This window comes from Setaria viridis, chromosome 9, assembly GCF_005286985.2.
Source record: "Setaria viridis chromosome 9, Setaria_viridis_v4.0, whole genome shotgun sequence".
Taxonomy (NCBI): Eukaryota; Viridiplantae; Streptophyta; class Magnoliopsida; order Poales; family Poaceae; genus Setaria; species Setaria viridis.
Genome location: NC_048271.2, coordinates 49,771,224 through 49,789,276, shown reverse-complemented (window position 1 = coordinate 49,789,276; position 18,053 = coordinate 49,771,224). Strand labels below are relative to the sequence as shown.

The 18,053-nt window shown below is 47.5% G+C and overlaps 1 non-coding gene and 1 pseudogene across 1 annotated transcript; one reads left to right on the top strand and one right to left on the bottom strand.

The window, feature by feature from the left end:
- Nucleotides 1-8,549: 8,549 nt before the first annotated feature.
- Nucleotides 8,550-8,623, top strand: TRNAT-AGU (transfer RNA threonine (anticodon AGU)). The gene has a single exon. It is a non-coding gene; the product is annotated as a tRNA-Thr (tRNA).
- Nucleotides 8,624-10,826: 2,203 nt separating this feature from the next.
- Nucleotides 10,827-12,219, bottom strand: LOC140221457 (protein ALP1-like; annotated as a pseudogene).
- Nucleotides 12,220-18,053: the final 5,834 nt, after the last annotated feature.

Sequence of the window (18,053 nt, the reverse complement as noted above, 5' to 3'; positions counted from 1 at the left end):
TTTTTCCTCTTCTGTTGTGTCTTCTCCCCTGCAGCTGTAAGGCTGCGGTCGAGCCTTGATTGTGCTGGAACACTCTCACCTGGTCCTCCCGTGTCTCATCCTTGCACGCATCTCATCACCTCGCCGTCAGGCTGTCAGGAACCGGCCGCCGTTGTGGCCTCGTCATCGTGGGTGCCTTGGCTGCCTGCTCCAATTTGTGGAGGCCCGCAGCTTTTTAGGCCTTCGTGTTTACACACAGTATAGCCATTTGCAATTTTTTTAAAAAAGATCTATGGTTGAGAACAGCAATCCAGATTTTCTTTTCTTCGTCGTCGTAGCGGTAGCTTAAGTACCTTGCCCCTTTGGTCTCGATCGATCGGTTGCGTGGGAAAATTTCAGAAGTAGTAACCTTAAAAGGAAAGCTGGATTCTAACATCTTCGCTTAATCAAGCAAATCGATAGGGTTTATCTGTCCTCCTGACAAAGCAGGAGGCGCCGATCGAAAACGTGGCGAGCTTTGCGTGACCGGCCAATCGATCCATGTGGCATACTGTTATGGGCATAACATTTGGTAATCGAAAGTGACAAGGATTCATGGTAAATATCTTTTTTTTTCTGGACACTGCAAGCAAGCAGATATTTTCTGCTATTCGGGATCAGGTTATAGCCATCCGCCAACGTGACGTTGAGCCCTCGTGACGCAAGCCAATAAATTCGATCCCCTGGCACGTAACCTTACCATTTTTCTTCAAGAGAGCTGGCGCGCAAGGTCCAAATCAGGGGGATAGATAGATAGCGCCGCTGAGTTTTCTACGCCGCCGGAAATCAAGTGAAATCCCAGGTCGGCCGTCGGCGACCTGGCTACCTAGTAAAACGCCCAAGCAACCTGACTGCTTACTACTACTCATTCCAAGTACACTTGCGCGATTAATTAACAAGTCCAGCACGAGCACGACCCCCTCCCGACGTCTCGACCGGCACGTCCGGTCCATGCGCGCACGCACGCCGGCATGGACTGGCCGGCCCGGCCGGTGCAAGATCCGCGGACGTGGCAGAAACTTAGGGCCTAAGCTAACCCGCCGGCCTTAACCGCCGTGTTCAAGCCGACTCCGGCCGCCCGCGCCGGCTTAATCACCTGCTGCTCCGGCCGCGCCAAAGGGGAAAACGAAATACTGAAAAAAAAAGATGCCAAACAGTTCGATCTAATGCATGCTTTGTCTTTGTTTAGCGGCTTATTACTACGTGGGTCCAGTCCAGGGTCCATGCACGAACTCGAGCTTTAATAATCTGGTTCGGATCAGGTTCGGTTTGGGTTCTTTCTCTTTTTTTTGTGCGTCCCGGCGACTTTGCTTTGGCGCAAAGCAAAGAACAACGGCCGGCCTGCACGCTGCGAGGGGGAACAAAGGAACCAGGTGGCACGTTTTTCTGAATTCCTCCTCCTCTTCCCAAGAATTTGCACCCAGGCCATTACTGGTAGAACCTCGGTTTATTTTTTTTTTTCAGGATCTTGCACCGCCATGAAAGAAGAAAATGGCGTCCATATGTTGACATTTGCAAATTATCCGAAATAGCATGCTACTGTTAGGCGGCATTTTCCCAAAAAAAGGAAGCCTTAACCCCCAAGTTATTTAAGCTCCCAAGGTCCAAGGAAAGCCTTAACACACACACACACCACTTGACTACTGTGCTGGATAATGATGGTTTTATTCTTTCAGCAGGTAAGACAATAGATGGTTTCTCTATGAACACCCCCAAATTACGAGGTTTTTCTATGTCCGTAGCAGATGGGCCTTCTACACAATAGACCAGGAGCCAGAGGTGGTTGGTGCAAAGAGATTTAGGGGGAAAAAAGGCAGATTGCAAGGAGTAGGATTAAAGACGACCGAGAAACGCTGCCCCTTCTTTTGGGTTCTTATGTGATGGAAGGGGCGTCGGCATGGTCAGAATTCCACCTTGTTGACCCTTTTGACGCAACCCCTCCCGGCTCTTTTCAATTCGATCATCATCAGGCGCCGCTGCGTCACTAAGCAAGATTAAGGTTTTGCATGCATGTGCATGGGAGTCACTGAGCAAAAAGTAAGCTTCACTTACGAGACTTGACTGCCAAAGCCTAACTAGCTGTTCTTTTGATTTGTCCACGTAAATGGCACCTCAAGATTTTGCCTGCTAGCTCAACTTATTTGGCACCAGACAATTTTATTCAAGATCTTTAAAAAATAATTTTATTCAAGCGAGGCTCTTACAAATTACGATGAAAGCATTACGGAGATTAATTCAAGGTTGTAAAAAGAATCCTGTGGACTGGAGGTGACACTGTATCCGGAAGACAAAAGAAGATGGAGGACTTGGCATTCGGCAACTCCGAGTGCAAAACATGCAAAACTCTTGTCTGGTCCTAAAGGTGCTCCACCGGCTTCATCATCCGAGTGGGTCTGCCTGCAGGTAGAGAACTCGCCTTTAATCCCGGTTGGTAGGAAGCAAATCTCCTGAAAAACCATCCGGGATAAACCAACCGGGACAAAAGGGAGGGTCTTTTGTCCCAGGTCACTCAACCGGGACTAAAGACCCCTTTTATCCCGGTTGGGAATACCAACTGGGATAAAAGAGTTTTAAAAAAAATAAAAAAAAGCACCGGTAGGCGGAGGCTCGCCTCGGCTCCCGCACCGCCGCCTCCGTGCACCGCCGCCGAGCCCCCGTCCTGCCGCCACCGAGCCACCGCATCCCGCCGCCACCCGCACCCCGCGCCGGCGCGCCTGCTCCGGCCTCGCTCGCCTGCGCCGGTGCGCCTGCTCCGGCCCCGCCGCCTCCTGCTCCGCCACGCGCCACCTCCTCCTCCGCCGCATCCACCCGCCGCTCCTCGCCCGCCACCGCTGCCTGCAAAAACTCACCACAACAACACTGACACTGCACCGAGCTCGCCGCCGCCGCATCTCTTACTGCTGCTCCTCGCGCGACGCCGCCGCCTACAACAAAAAACTGCAAGAACTCACCACCACAACTACACTGACTTGGCCACTGAGTTCGCCGCCGGTCGGCCACCTCTTACTGCGCTGCCTGCACCTCACCCCGCTGCTGCTCCTCAATGGCAGTGAGGGGCGAGCAGAGGGGGAAGGGGAGGGCAGCAGAGGGGGTGGTGGCAGCACTGGGAGGAAGGGAAGCGGTGGCGGTGGCGCCGGGAAGGAGGGGGAGGGGGTGGCGGCGGCGCTGGGAGGAAGGGGAGGGGCGGCGGCGCCGCCGGGAGGGAGGGGGAGGGGCGGCGACGGCGTGGGGAGGGAAGGGGAGGGGGCGGCGGCGCCGGTAGTGAGGGTGAGGGGGGGGGCGGCACCGGGAGGGAGGGGAGGGGACGGCGGCACCGGCCGGTAGGGAGGCCAGGGAGGGGGTGGCGGTGCCGGGAGGGAGGCTAGGGAGGGGCGGCGGCGCCAGGGAGGCCTACCAGCCAGTACACGCGCCTGAGAGAGAGAGAGAGAGAGAGAGAGAGAGAGAGAGAGAGAGGAAGAAAGAGATAAGGAAGGAAGAGATAAGAAGCCTGGAGGGGAATAGGAAGGGTCACGCGCTAAGGGGGCGTTTGGTTCCCCTTGCTTATTTTTAGCACGTGTCACATCGAATGTTTAGATACTAATTAGGAGTATTAAACATAGACTATTTACAAAATTCATTACACAGATGGAGGCTAAACGGTGAGACAAATCTATTAAGCCTAATTAATCCATCATTAGCAAATGTTTACTGTAGCAACACATTGTCAAATCATGGACTAATTAGGCTTAATAGATTCGTCTCACCGTTTAGCCTCCACTTATGTAATGGGTTTTGTAAATAATCTACGTTTAATACTCCTAATTAGTATCTAAACATTCAATGTGACGGGTGCTAAAAATAAGTAAGAGTAACCAAACGACCCCTAAGGAAGGAAGAGAGAGGGGAACTGGAGGGGGCGCACGGAAAATGAGGGTAGGGACGTTTTATCCTAATCCCGGTTGGTGTTTCCAACCGGGATAAATCACATTGATCCCGGTTGGTGTTTCTAACCGGGATAAAATGGGGACCCTTTAGTCCTGGTTGGTGTTTCCAACGGGATAAAAGGTCCCTTCAGACTACTAGTCTTTACAACCGGGATTAAAGGGGTTCTTTAGTCTCGGTTGGTGAGCCCCTCACCTGTGGGGGGTGGTTTAGTCCCGGTTGGTGAATCTTTTATCCCGGGCTAACTTTAAACCGGGATAAAATGTGGTGGATGGAAGGTGAGTTCTCTACTAGTGAGGACGACGTGGGCACGAGAGCGTGTTCGCCTACACTCACTGCAGGGGGAGGTTGAAAGTTCACACTGGGAAGCGCTGCGCAACCTGCTCCCCGCGTACAGATGTATCACCAGAGTGCAGCTGGGGATGGCCAATCCACGGATTTCTGGGAGGATATATGGGAAGGTGGAGTGCCTATGTCGAATGCTTTCCCCGCTCTCCATAGCCATGTCGTCAAGACCGGCACGACGGTAGAAGAGACAGTTGAACAAGGGATCCTGCCTTTTCTTGCTCCGCGCCTCAGCTCTCAAGCCACGAGGGAACTGCAAGCCCTCGAGGAGCTCCTTGCTGACTTGATCCTCACCAGCGAGGAGGATGCACGCACATCTTGCTTCGAATCCGTGAACCATGGACTGCACACTGGGCATCAGTTCAGGACAACGCTGAGTGTGATATGTTCAAGTTCGTCTGGCAGAGTCATTCCACTCCCCGTGTCTAAGTTCTTTGGTTGGCTCATGGTGCAAGACAAGTTGCAGTGTAAGAAGAACCTGCTAAGGAAGCACATCGTCGACTCTGCCGTGTGTGAACCTTTTTTTTTTGAAAAGGAGCAGGAGCGCTGCTAATTCATATGAGGTAGAAGTTTGCGGTTACAGTTAAGTCGATCTTACATGATACAGGCTCAAATGACTCATTCATGAAAAAAACTAAAGAGACTTTATTCCAGCTCAGGCTTCCCGCTCGCTTGCTTCCTGAAGTTTATGTCCTCCTAAATGCGAAGAAGCAGCTGCATAGGCGATAGGAATTTATTTCCAAAGATCCTCCTGTTGCGCTCGTTCCATATATTCCATGCCGATGCCGTTATGATGCAGTAGGCCGCTAATGATCTCCGGCCGTGTGTAAACTTTGCCACCAAGGAGAGGAGGATGCCGAACATCTGTTCTCCAACTGCAGCTTTGCCCGCTTGTTCTGGACAAAACTAGGGTGGCCTGCCTCCTCACTCCCATCACCGACCTCCATATGGAACACACAGCCCCCCACTGGTATACCTGTTATCCTGCTCTCGACTTTCTTACCCCTTGTTTACTTACCTCCAAACTCCCAACTTTGACACTATGCAAAAAGAAGATTCCCCATCACATCAAACTTGCGGTACATGCATGGAGTACTAAATGTAGACGAAATCAAAAACTAATTGCACAGTTTTTTTGTACTTTGCGAGACGAATCTTTTGAGCCTAATTAGTCAATATTTGGACAATAATTCACAAATACAAACGAAACGCTACAGTGTCGCATTTATGGCAAAATGCCAATTTGGCAACTCCCAACTTGGGAAGTAAACAAGGGCTTAATCCTATGCTGTTGGAGACTTTGGAAGCACCGCCACGACATTGATTTCAGAAGTGAGTGTCTCGACCTCGCTCGTTTGTTCTGTGGATGTAGAGAGGACTGTGTACTATGGAGAGGTCGCTTGCCTCGCAAGCACGGCTCGATAGTTGGTGTGTGGTGTAATTTGTTTACTATGGCGTGAGTTCTCTACTCTCTCCCTCCTTTGTATTATCTAGCCGTAGGGCTCCCGACTATGTAACACGCACCGTACATTCCTGACTTGCCGGCATCTGTGGTAAAAAGTCAGGTGGTGACACTCATCCCCCTCATTCTCCTTAAAAAAAGGTTGTAAAAAAAATACGACAGGAAATTAGATAGACTTCCATGCAATCGATATCTTCTTTTTTCCTTCTCATGTGTATCTCATTGTTCTCTGTTTCTTTCCCCCCCTTCCGTGCAGAAACGGCGCACAAGGAATATGCATGCAGACGTGACATGTCCTCTGGGAATTTAAGTTTGGACTCTTAGCTATCCTATATATTCGAAAAATAGAAAACCGATGCCGAGATTGTTTATGAGCTAAGGAAAGCATTTTGGCCCAGCACAGTATATATTGTAAAATAAAAAGACCTTGTTGCTCTATCTGCAGGAAAGTTTCTCAAAAGCGTGGGCTTACGTAGCAGAAGGATCCTATTCCCCTTTCCACTTGGGGGCTAAGTAGTGCTCGACCATCACTCACGATTTGGTGCTGAAACCTTTTTTTTTAGAGAAAGATTTGCTACTTCATTAGTCTCTCTCCGAGTTGAACTCACTTGGCCCATCTTTTTATTTTCTTTGTCTATCTAGGTTCTAGAGAAAGAAAGGTTGGACGGAAGAAAAAAATGTAGAATCTTTATCTTCGTGAAGCATTAGCCCCAAAGGAAGGAATCAAGGAACCATTGAATAAGGCCCCACAAAAGTATAAAGGGTGGAACAATGCAGCTGCGAAAAATTCTTAAATGTACCACTTGGGCAACTTTCTTTGCAGATAAATTCCTGAGTATATCCCTTTCTTTGCTCGATTTATGGAGCAAAATAAGAAAAGGAAAATGGGCATTCTTCTTTCTTCAAATAAAGGGCATTCTTAATAGGCTACAGTAATTCCCCTCATTTGTTTTTTGTTCATGAATAACTCAGCCACACTAGTTCCTCTCATCTCTATTAAAATTAATTCGTATTAACCCAATACATCGTGACCGCATGTTGTTGAATAAAATGTTGCATTGTCTAGATGATTTCCAATCATGGATTATGGGGTGCAAGAGCATGAGGCCGGGTTTGATCTCCAACTCGAAAATGAAAAAGAACAAAATTGGAGTACACAACTGTAGCAAAAAAATCTACTACCACCTTACAAGATCTATATATATCGTTACCCAAGAACAAACATGCACAACCTTTACTCTAGACCAACAGGTCATACTAATGTCGACAGCACAGTTCGTACCATGAGGAATTAATTTGTATGGTTTCGTACATATTCCTAAAATTCTTCGCTTCCTAGCTTGCAAATGAAGCTGCTAGCTGGATCCTTTTGCATGATCTCCAGCCGAGCCATCGCTAGAGTCTTTTTTGATACTAGTGGATTGAAATGTAATGGGAGAGATTGGATATAGGAAATTAGTTCATTTTTAGACTTAATTCCCTTCACTCCCTTCCACTCCTCTTCTATCCAACCAAGCCCTAATAAGCTGCGAATATCTACATCAAATTCCACAACCTGGATCGGACGAGCCAGAGTGATGTGAAGCTGATTACGCATATACAGCGTGGAGCTCGTGTTAAGTTCTGGATATATAGGAGTAGTAATAGCTTAGCTTGACATGAAATTAAACAGGACCTTCCATGCCTCAGTTGAAACATACCTAGAGCTCGAAATGGGTGAGAGCAACGGCAGAGATTTGCATCTGGCCGGGCCCAGCCTCAGAATCAGTTCACGTGGGGGAAAGGGAGGGGAGAGAGGGAGGGAGAGAAAGAGACTGCACGTGTCATGGTATAGTGATGCTCAGATTCTCAAAATTTGAATCACCAACATGTTATAGTACTTGTTTGAAATTTGATTATCAGTCTGTGGCACCTATAGTTGTTCCCTAACTGCGAAATTACTGGACACCGTTAACCATACGTTATATCATCATCAGATCATCGATAGATGGTGCGTGAGCTTGAACCGTCGGCGCATCATACATAGAACGCAGTCTACCGATCCTGCTCTGAGTGCAGGATTTAGCTTATAACCCACGTTGTTTTACTCGTTTTAGTCGCAGCTGCAGTTGGTAGTAAAGATTAATAGAACAAATTTGATGGCCAGAGCCTATTAACACCGTTGGTGGCAGATGTCGCCGGTGAGTTCCTCCTCCCCTCCCTTCTCTTCTTCTTCATTTTTCCTAAAAATTATGGAGGAGCTTAAGGGGGCTCCATTGAGCGGCAGTAGGGGGACTTGAGCCCCGCCAGCCCCACCGCTAGATCCGTCCCTGAACGCCATCGATCCAACGGTATGATTGTACGAACAGCAACTGTAGCATTAGAAGGCTTCAACACTGATGGGCGTACGATGGCGTTTCAGTATTTCACGTTGGAGCTTAGAACTTTGTCAGTGATGTAAAGCTGGAGTTTCAATGTAAAGAAAAGCAAAAAATGGATATAGCTCATAGAAGGGCACGATTCCAATAGGAATATGATCGGGAGTTCATACAGTCAGTGAAGTCTTGGATCTACTAGAGAATACATGACAAATGTTGACTTCGAGCCAGAAAATAAATGACATTCATTTTTCCCCACGCTACCTTCAGAAGGCTCCTAATTCCTAAACCATATCTGTCAGCATCTGTGCTCGTTTTCCATCGATATCCACGATCCACAATTCCACATGAATTCAGAGAGAGAACGTTGAACGAAGTGGATTGAAGAAACAAAGCTTGTTACAATGTACTAAGTATTAAAGAGTTCCATAAAAAATAAACAAGCAGCTTTCGTAGCTCAGTTGGTTAGAGCACCCGTTTAGTAAGCGGGAGGTCTTGAGTTCGACTCTCAACGAAAGCAACTAATTTTTTGTTTTGCCTGCACTGCTCCTACTGTCTGCATTTCTGCTTGACTGCTACCTTGCATTAGTAGTTTAGTACAAACCAGCGGCTCCCTTGTTTATCGCTTTGATCTGAATTCCTGAGCTATATTCTTCATATGTATAATAAATTTAATCAAACATCACATATATATCGACATAATAGGAGTTGAAATACGCTCGCAAGAAGCAGTTGAACGCCTAAAAAGAAGTTCAGGATCATATTATCTAGGCCAAGCCCTTGGTCACAAGGTTCTCGATCCAAGGGGTCAACGAACGAAATCGTGAAGAGCAGTATATCACCTACATCAGTAACTATTGCTTACCTACACCATGAATTAGCTGCGGGAAATTTGAATACAGAAATGATGTGCCATAGAAATGATACATATGGGAAATTCAAAAGCAGCTTAAAGTGTGTTTGGATGGAGAGACGGGATGGACGGGATAAGGTCATCCCGGATGATCCTGTCCCATCTCATCTCAGCTCATGTTTGGTTGGAGGGACGGGACGATCCTTATTTCGTATTTGATTGGCGGGATAAGTCCATCCCGAATGGTCCCGTCCCATTTTTTGCTGGAGTAATTAGGATGGATGGCTGGATATGATCACTCATTGTGTTCAGTTGGTAAGGTTACCTCTTTTGGAGGATCACAAGAACACCAGTAATGCAATTAGAGGGTTACAACAGTAATACATTCCATAATGCAAGTAGGAGGCACCAGTATTCACACGAATACCAGTAATGCAATCAAGTTGGAGGATCACAAGAACACCAGTAATACATTTCACAACACACATCAATACATTTCATAACACACATCAATAAACTATACCGATTAATCAAGTAGGAGGCGTTCCATACATTCCATAACTGAAATGAGCACAGTCCAATCACACAGTACCATGTTTAAGAGGGTTACAACCCACAAAGCTAACAAATTTAAAGCAAATTGAAACCTCAGTGCATTGTTAGTGGTACAAATAAAAGAAAGGTCGCAACCGATAGTTCTCCTGGTGCATCCTTCATTCTTTAACACCTAGAAAACTTGTTGGCGATGAAGAAGGCAACCCAATTCAACTTGTAATTGAAAGGCAGCTTGTAGAAGGCCTTAGCAATGTGAGGATTAGCAATCAGGTATGCATAATAGTAGGATATGTGTGCCTCCTCAAAGCCTGGAAGGCTTGTCAGGACATTAAATAGATCTTCAGGCAGCTCATCTGCTGGAGGGGATGGAGGAGGGGGTGCAGGAGCAGCAATCTTCTCTATAGCATTGGAGAGCTTCTCACCAACAAACTTGAGTACACCAACCAGAGTACTGCCATCTTCAATGTCAATAATTGTCTTGGCTCTCTTGGGTTTACTAGCATATGATGGTGCCCCATTGTCATCAGGAGTGTCCTCCTTCTCTTCAGTTTCACCATCTTCAGTACCAAGAGGATCAGTTGAGCTCTTCGCATATTTTCCTTTAGCCATGGTGTTATCGAAGATTATAGACATTTCATTGTAGTGCACCAAAGGTTTGTTTAAGTACTCAGCATCATATTTGTGATCCTACAAGAAAAACCCAAATGTATTAATATTATACATATAAGAGTAGTAGAGTACTATAAAATAAAAAACTGAAATAGACATATGTTGCAATTTTATCTTAATATATCCATTATAGTGCTCTTGGTCAAGAGAAATAATATTACTGTCTTCATCCCACAAAGCAGCACTCAAATTTTGAAGCCTCAATATATTTTTGTACTTGCGCTGCCATGTCTTTAAATAATTTTTAGTCTATTCTCCACTAAGACTGGTATTGCATTGTTCATTCAGAGCACGAGCACACATATTGAAGTGCACTTTCTTGAACTTTCATGATGTCCTAGTACCACTGACTATCAAATTGGACATGTAAGAAAGTATGAAAGTGGACATGTTTGATGTCCAGGTTGCAATGCCATTCCCATCAGAATGCTCCCCTTTTCCCTCAGGCTCCATTTCATGGCATCCATTAGTTTCATATGAATACAAATAAGATGCAAACTGAAAATTGTCCATACATAATCCAAACAAGGTACAAACTTAAAATTATCCATACATATGAATACAAACAAGATGCAAACAGAAAATTATCCATACATAATCCAAACAAGGTACAAACTAAAAATTGTCCATACATATGAACTACAAATTAGTTTCCATTGTGGTTCTGACGGTCTGCCCACATGTGATCAGCAATTTGCTGCCTAAAACCAACCATGGCAGTATGTTCATTTGCTTGGCCCGATGATGATGTAGAGTGGTTTTGAACTGGCCAATCTGATTCTTGTATGATTAGCTCATTGCTGCCATCTTGTATAACCCAGTTGTGGATAATGCAGCAAGCTACAACAATATCTACTTAAGTAGGGAAAGGAAAAAATGATTTTGCATCATCAAGTATTTTGAACCTCCTCTTTAGTGACCCAAATGCCCGCTCTACGGTGATACGAAGACTGGAGTGCCTAAGGTTGAACAACTCCTTCTCATTTTGCACTGGATTAGTTCCCCATTCATTCAAATGATACCGGACAGTACAAAAAGGAGGCATGAATTCAGGTTTGGCTCCATATCCAGCATTAACTAGGTAGTATTTGCCTAGCATATGAACCACAAATGGTATGAGTATTTGCCTAGCATATCAACTAGGTAGTATTTGCCTAACATATCTACAATCAACATAGTGTTATGGAGAAATTTAGCTAGAAAATTAGTCTATTACCTTGTGGAACACGAAGGCCATTCTCACGTTCTAAAGCATCTTGCAAAACTAGAGCATCATATGTTGTCCCCTCCCAACCAGCCAAGACAAAAGTGAACCGAAGATCAAAATCTATTGTTGCCATAACATTTTGAGTTGGATAGGACTTTCTACCATGAAAGGAAGGTTCCATTTCCTTAGAAACACTTGCTCTTACATGTGTGCCATCAATAGCTCCAATACAATCCTATTTAGTGTTGAATACATCCAAACAAGATATTAGGAATGATATGAGTAACTAATTAATTAAATTGAGATATGGTTGTTCCTCACACCTGAAATAAGGATCCCACCTTGGGTTCCCTGTAATTTTTGTTGGAGTCTCCAATAAAGGTGGCCTAATTAGTTCTTCTCGTAGTTCTCCAATGGCATGAAGAACTTTGTTGAAATATTGGCTCACTGTTTCACCGGATCTATCAAAATTAGTAGCAACTAGCCTATTTCTAAGGTTGTGTGCCACTGTATTTAGAAACATGGCTACTTGTTGCTCAACACACATATGAACCATGTCTCTCAGTAGGTCACGATCCCTAAAAAGTTTGCAAAATCGAAAGAAACAAGCTCTATTGAGTCTAAGCATTTTTACACAAGTTGTATCGTCCTTCCATATTTTTACATTTAGGTACTCCATTCTAATCCTATCCCTCTCTTCAGTTGGCCCATAACCAATGCATTCTCTCCTCACACCCATCTTTCTTTTTCTAGACTGAATCACTATTGTCATCATTAACAAAAACATATGGGCTCCAGCATCACAAATCAAAACCTTGATCCTTTGTTACATCTACAATACAACAATCAAACATAAACATATATGGCACCATGTCATACATGACAGTACATTGTTTCCACGGAATACATGCCACAAATTATGCAGAAGCCATGGCTAGGGTTTTATACCTTGGGATCCTTCAGCGTCGAGGAAGAAGCCGGCAGTGAAGAAGCAGTCTTGCGTCGGGGATGGTGGGGAAGCAGTCACTGGGCGGTACGGATCTGCACCGGGGACGGCGAGGATGGATGAGGAGGAGCGTCAGTAGGCCGGTGGCCGAATCTGCACCAGGCCGACGCAGTCTCAGCCGGCAAGCGGAGGGGCACCGCCGGGCACCTGGTGCGTGGCGCGGCACCGCCAAGGAGGAACGGGAAGGTCGCGTAGGAAAAACGGGAGGGGCTTGGTGCGAAGGGGTGCGATGTGGAGGTGAGGGGTGAGTCACAGGGGCAAGCAGTGACGGGGAGTACCCGCATTATTGGCACGTGACGTGGGCAGGACGCGAGCGCGAAATGGGGATGGATCGGTCCGACCATTTTTTGCGGATCGTTTCGTCCCGGATCTACATGGAATATTCCGTATCTGGGATGGTTCCATGCCCTGTGACTCCCAACCAAACACATCAAAAAAGGGATGATCCTGTCTCGTCCCGTCCCGTCCCTCCATCCAAACGCACCCTTGCATGTCGTATTCAGCAGCAGCGAGTTCAGATGGTTACATCACACCTGCTGGGGATGGGGGGAATGACTAAGGCAAGATTTTGTTTAAAAAAGAAACTACAATGCAAGATTGGTTGCTATTGTTTACAGCTCGGCAATAGAAATGGGCCTTAGAAATTTGAACATAATTGACTCTTTAATATAGTCTAAATTTGTCTTGCTGCTAAGAAAAAAAAAGTAAATTTGTTGGTTTCTACATTGACAATAGGACTTGAGGAGAAATTGTTTCTACATTTCAGTCAATTATGAACTGTTACCATACGACTTGAGGAGCTGAGGTAGACTACAATGGTTTGTTATGAAAAAATTTTAAGTACAGAGTCAATTATACATTTGGTTTAGGAACATTCAGCTAAAGCCGCCTACCATCATATGTGTGCCACGGTCCACCGTCGCAACAAGAAGATAAGCTCATTCCTGGTTGATGACCAATTGATCACCCCACACGAAGCCAAAGCCGCCGTTTTGCTGGATTTCTACCGCGATCTTCTTGGAGCTCAGTTTGAAAGCAGCCCCCCTCCTAGACTTGCACGCCCTCTGCACTAGCACCCGGCTTGATTCCCATCAGGCCTAGGAGCTCATTCGCCCTTTCTCTCTGCAAGAGCTCAGAACGGTAGTGTTTGATATGAAGACTGGCAGTGCGCCAGGGCCGGATGGGTTTTGTCCCGCCTTCTACCGTGCTGCTTGGACCTTTGTCAAAGATGACCTCCTGCAACTTCTCCATGACTTTCATGCCTAAGATGCTGATTTGCACCGCATCAATCTGGCTTACATTGTGCTTCTGCCCAAGAAGAAGAATACTTCCCATCCAAAGGACCACAGACCGATTTCCCTTCAGAATTGCTCCACTAAGATCTGCACCAAGGCTCTGACATCACGCCTGCAGCTGTTTGTCAAGTACCTTGTGCATGCCAACCACACATGATTCATCAAAGGTCATTATATTGCTGAGAATTTCATTTACACCACTAAGATTGTTCAGTACTGTCACAAGCGACGTGCTCCGGCAGTGGTTTTGAAATTGGACTTTTAGAAGGCATTTGACTCAGGTCCTAGATTCGATCATGGAAGCCAAAGGTTTACCTATTCTCTAGCACCACTGGATCTCTCAACTCAACTGCTCTAGCCAAAATGCGGTGCTGCTTAATGGAGTTCCTGGTACTCCCATCCAATGCAGGCGAGGATTACGACAAGGAGACCCCCTCTCTCCTTACCTTTTCATACTTGTGGCAGATGTTCTCTAGCAGCTCATTATTCGGGTGTCTCAAGATGGCCTTCTCAGGCATCCTTTAGCTCCAAAGTAGTCATGTTCTGTTCTGCAATATGCCGATGACATGCTTATCATCATTCAAGCAGATTTTGATCAGCTTACCACTCTCAAGTGCCTCTTTTATGATTTCTCCTGTTTCACCGGCCTGCAGATCAACTTCGATAAAAGCACTCTGCTCCCCATGAATGTATCTACAGAACAAGTAACTTTTCTAGCATCAGTGTTTGGCTGCCCAGTGGACTCCTTTCCTCAAACTTACCTTGGTCTGCCTCTAACTCCCTACAAACTTCGACCTGGGGATCTCTGACCAGTAGTTGACCATTTTGCTTCTTCAATTTCTAGGTGGAGAGGGCGTCTCCTCACCCCAAGTGGCTGCACCACCTTGCTCAAGTCAATTCTGGTCAGTTTACCGGCTTATCCCATGCTCTCCAATCTCCTCCCCCTTGAATCCCTCGGTGCCATGGAGAAACTCTGCAGAGCTTTCCTCTGGACAGGAGATACAAGTTGCTCTGGTAGCCAATGCAAAGTGGCTTGGGAAACTGTTTGCCTCAGGAAGGATCAAGGGGGCTTGGGGTTAGAGTTCTATCACGGCAGAATGAATGTCTTCTCTCCAAAATGCTCCTCAAAATTCATGAACCACTAGCTACTCCTTGGCAGCTATGGTTTCAGTTCAACTATGGCTCTTAAGGACACTGTGATCTTAGGGATCCTCATCACCTTAACACCCCAACCTGGAAGGTCTTCCTCTCCATACTACCTACCTTCAGGCAGCACACGTCAGTGATTATTGGTGATGGTTCTTTCACTTCTTTCTGGTCTGATCATTGGATTGGCTCTGCACCTCTGGAGATGGCCATGCTGGTCCTGTTCTCGCACGCCCTGAGACCCAATATCTCAGTGCAATCAGCTGCTGAAGGTGGCCACTAGGACCTCACGCTCCAACCCATGATGACTCTTATAGCACAAAAAGAACTCTTTACTCTTATGCAAGTTCTCCAAGATGTGCAGCTCTCATCGGCAGTCGCTGACCGTCGGGGCATGAGTGTGGCGGAACCGCCCAAATTAACCTGACTAAAATGCATTGAAGTCGCCTGATATGCGATTATGCACCTTAAGCAAGTCAACTTGGTCGACCGTCGGATTTCCTCCGATAAACCACGTAAACAGGATCGAGAAGCATCGCTCACGCGAAGGTGAGTAGCACAGAGATTACAACATTCCATCATGACAACATAGTTCAACAATTTATTACATCAGAGTTTTTGGGAATTCAAACCGAAATTTTGCATGGTCCGAGGTCAAATTAAAACTAGCGGAAGCTAAACGTCGATACAAGACATCATGACGGAGCCGATCATGACATCAAAAATTCCTTCCTTCGCCGTCGGAGGAAGGATCCCACTCGACGGTCCAGCCTGGAGGAAGCTGGGTTGGCCAAGTGGTACCAACACCCAAGCTACTGACATTACCTGAAAAGATTAGCCACAACAAGGCTGAGCAACTAGTACTCAGCAAGACTGACCCGTCAGAAAGACACGACCGAGACCTAGACATGCACGGCTTTCTGGCTCTGGGGTTTTCTTGCCAAAAGCGTCTAAAGTCAGTCCTTACTTTCACCCTTTTAGCTCATGTTCTATGTTCTTTATCCATTCTAGATTAGCAACTTATACTAAACAAACATGGTTTCCAAGCAATTACTGAACAAACATCAAGATTAAAATCATCATCATGTTCCATCTTTACTCAGTGCAGAATAGCGATCAAGTAGTCCCAAACTGTGAGAGGCAGACGAATCGATTCGAATTTATTGACCATGCATGGCAAACCTAATCTCACGACATCCGCGCACCACGAAGGGTCGCTTCATTTGTCAGCCGTCCCCATCGATCCCTTAGGCACGTGTCAGGGCCAACTTCCTTTGGCATGCAATGCTCCACAGTCCCGGCCTAATGCTGCACTGTGACCGCACTTGCACCCACATGATGCACCATGGGAACGACGTTCCAAGGACAACCAGAAGGTATGCCACGCCCCAGTTCAATCAGGTACTAGGCTTCCCCATCCCATACTAGGTATGAGATTAGTACTTTCAAACACTTGATCACGAACGCCGACACGTTTCGACCTTAGTTCATTTTCATTTAGACAGACGGGGCAATCCACCATGTACCAAACACAAGCCTGACCCCGTCCGTCATCCTTATAGTTGCGACAAATCTAAAACATTCAACTCCTATAACTCGCGAGTGACAGGAGATCACTCGACTTTTACCGAAACCTATTTAGCAATGCAACTACTCGGCCTTAGCAACTAGTATTCAAAAACAAGGTACTAAGTTATGCATCTAAGGTTTCATTACAACTCCTCGAAACGTAAATGCGCAATCAAGTAATCAATAAGTGGCATGAAAGCAAAACAGGGAGTTCATGCACCGGAGCTTGCCTTCAGAAAAAGCTTGCGGGTCCTCGGGGTCTTGCGCTGGCTCGGGCTCTCCTTCGAAGGGGTGCAGTTCCTCGGCGGGGTCTTCTTCCGGTGCTGGATGAAGCTCGTATGTCCCGTCGGCGAGATTCAACTCTACACGGAAATGCAATGCAGGGGTTAAACATTTTAGATGGTTATTTTAACACACTCATGTTTTAACATGGACACTGGTAGCAAAGCTACAGCAAAAGGTGGGGGAGTTCAACTTCTGTTGGTGGAGAGCAGGATGGGAGGGTCGGATTTGGGGAAAACTCAGGGTCTGACCCTCAGGTTTAAGGAAAAACCATATCGAGGTCCTCAGACTCAACACAGGGGAATCCCTGAAAAAGTTTCACCGATACCCTCGGGTCAAAGAAAAAGTTACAACCGAGCCCTCGGCGAGGCGGAGAAAGGGTCGGCGAACTTGGCAGGGTCGGGCGAGGCGAAAAGAAAAGGGGGTCGGGCAAACCGAAACAAAGGGGTCGGACGAACCAAACGGAAAGGGTTCGGACGAACCGAACCGAAAGGGGTCGGACGAACCGAAAGGAGAGGGGTCGGACGAAACGAAAAAAAGGACAGGGGTCGGGCGAGACGGAAAGACAGGGAGGTTAAGTAGCTTACCTCCAGGTCTACCGGGGCGAAGTCTTGGGGTCGAAAGGAGCAGGCTGGGGCGGGAAGGTTGTACGCACGAAGGCTTGGGCGGCGGCGAGACTTTGACGGTGGTCCGGCGGCGGCGGTGCTTCTGGTGGACACAAGCAAGCTCTAGTACCGCGCGGAGGAGCGGACGGCTGGTGTGTTGGAAGAAGCGGCTTGAGGGTGGCGGCGAAGTCGCCGGAGTGTGGGGGTGGCGCAAAGGGGTGAGCTCCACGGAAGCTCAGCGGCGGCGCGGGGAGAAAGCGGTGGCTCAGAGAAGAAAACCGGGCGCAGAGGAGAAAGCGGCGGCGCGGTGCGAGCGGTGGCAAAGGGGTGGCATTGCCGGTGAGGGGGTTCCCTTTTATAGGGTCGGGGTGGCGCGGAGGGTCGAGGCGGGGCTCCGGTGGGGAAAGGATAAGGCCGGGAGCGGCGAGTGCTCGGGCGAGGCGGCCATTGGCCGACGACGCCATTGGGCAGAGGAGGCGGAGCTCCGGGTGGTCCTCGACGGCGATTGGCCTTGGGCGGCGCGCGTCTGGGGCTTCCAGTTTGTCGGGCGGGCGAGGCGGAAAGGCTACCGTGGGGGTTGGGCGAGCGGGCGGAGGCGCGGGATGTCGGGGGCATCTCAGCTTTCTCGGCGAACGGGCGGAACAGGGTTGGCGGAGCAGAGCCGTGGCAGGCAGAAGGCGACTTGCGCGCGGCCGGCGATTGGCTCGCTCTGCGCTCGCTCCGTCCTGTCGCGGGCGCGGGTTGGGCGCCGTGGCTCTCGTCC